Source organism: Chiloscyllium plagiosum, unplaced genomic scaffold (assembly GCF_004010195.1).
Source record: "Chiloscyllium plagiosum isolate BGI_BamShark_2017 unplaced genomic scaffold, ASM401019v2 scaf_9482, whole genome shotgun sequence".
Taxonomy (NCBI): Eukaryota; Metazoa; Chordata; class Chondrichthyes; order Orectolobiformes; family Hemiscylliidae; genus Chiloscyllium; species Chiloscyllium plagiosum.
In genome coordinates this window covers 14,547-16,096 of record NW_025210099.1, presented here as the reverse complement: position 1 = coordinate 16,096, position 1,550 = coordinate 14,547, and positions in this window count along the sequence as shown.

Here is a 1,550-nt window from a genome sequence, read left to right as displayed (position 1 = left end):
TTAAATTAGGTCAACAATGCGTTGGTGCCTCCATCTGATCGAGCGAGCCAATGTCCAGTCTCCCTCACCAGGACAGTAATGAAGGGAATGAGAGAAATATAACAAAGTTTCACGTTGTGGTTGCCCACCTTTTAGCCACAACAACAAAAAAACGAGGGAGCAGATTCAGTGCAGGATCTGGCTTCACAACAGCGGTGAAATAACGACGTCCACTCACTTTCAGGGAAAGCTGTGAACAACTCACATTGTCCAGAATATGAATACACAGCGCAGGCTGTTTAGTTCCCATATTCTACTGCTGTCCCGACATTCATACGAAAATGTACCTTTCAAAGAGAGCGTTTGTAGCTGTGGAATGACAGTGGCAGCTGTTTCCCCTCGCTCGTACTGCCGCCCTTGGTAGTGTAGGGGCTGGTATTCTCATCTTACACGCGGTAGTTGAGTGTGCAATTCTCTGTTGTGGAAAAGCGGAGTGTTTTGGAGCAGAAAGATGTGAAGTTCGGATGCTTCTGGAGTTCTTGTTGAAAAGTTCTGTGACGCGAGGAAGATGGTTTGCAGACTTTTCCTCGCCTGTCTGGGTGACATTCTCAGTGCTGCAGAGGTTCCTGTGAAGCGCTGCTCTCATGTTTTGGTACGAATTCATTTGGTTTCATTCCCGCTGCTTCCGTTTGTTGGGATTGCAGATTGGGTCCAACGGATGGAATCCGTGGATGAGTGCCCTGCTTCCAGGAATTGTCTGGCTGTCATCTGGTTGCCCTGTCCTATTATTGTGCTATTCTAGTCGAATGTGTGGCCCTTGCCGTTTGTTCGCATTGCTACTAGGGACTGCTGGACTGACGCCCACACAAATTCTTTGCCAAGAACCAATATCCACACACCTTCATTCGCAGATGCATGGCACAAAGTTCGCAACGAGGATATGCTTTGAGGTAATTTTTAAATCATGCTTCCCTGTATTAAAAACAAATTCTGGAAAACAATATCCAGACTCCTCCGAACACTCGGACTTATGACAGCACAGAAACCGAGAGCCTCACTCAGACAACAACTCACGAAAAAACAAGGCCCAATACGCATCATGTGCAGTTCAAACATGGTTGACGAGATTCCACGCTGGGGCTGCACGAAACACGACATAGGAGGAAGAGGCTGACAACTAGAGAGCTGCATTCATAATTTCATCTGGACTGTAAACGCCTCGGACAGCTGTTCCTTGCAGTTATGCGCAGAATATTGAATGTCTCTGATTCCAGGGCTTGGAACTCGGATGATATGACCGTCTGCAACAACTGGTTACTTCCTTGTGTGAGGTACCTCCTGATGGAACATACGTAACACTCTATTGCTCATTGAGAAATATATCCAAAATAGGAGCTCATAGCAACATTTCTGTTGTCTTTCTGGTGCTGACCCTGACATGCCCTGTGGCACTGCACTTATTCTGTGTATCCTGAGGGTTCGGCACATGCTTCCACGATCGTATTATGGGCAGTAATCTGCATTTTCGCTTCAAGGACACGTGTGTGAAGCGGAGGTCCACCATTCTCGAT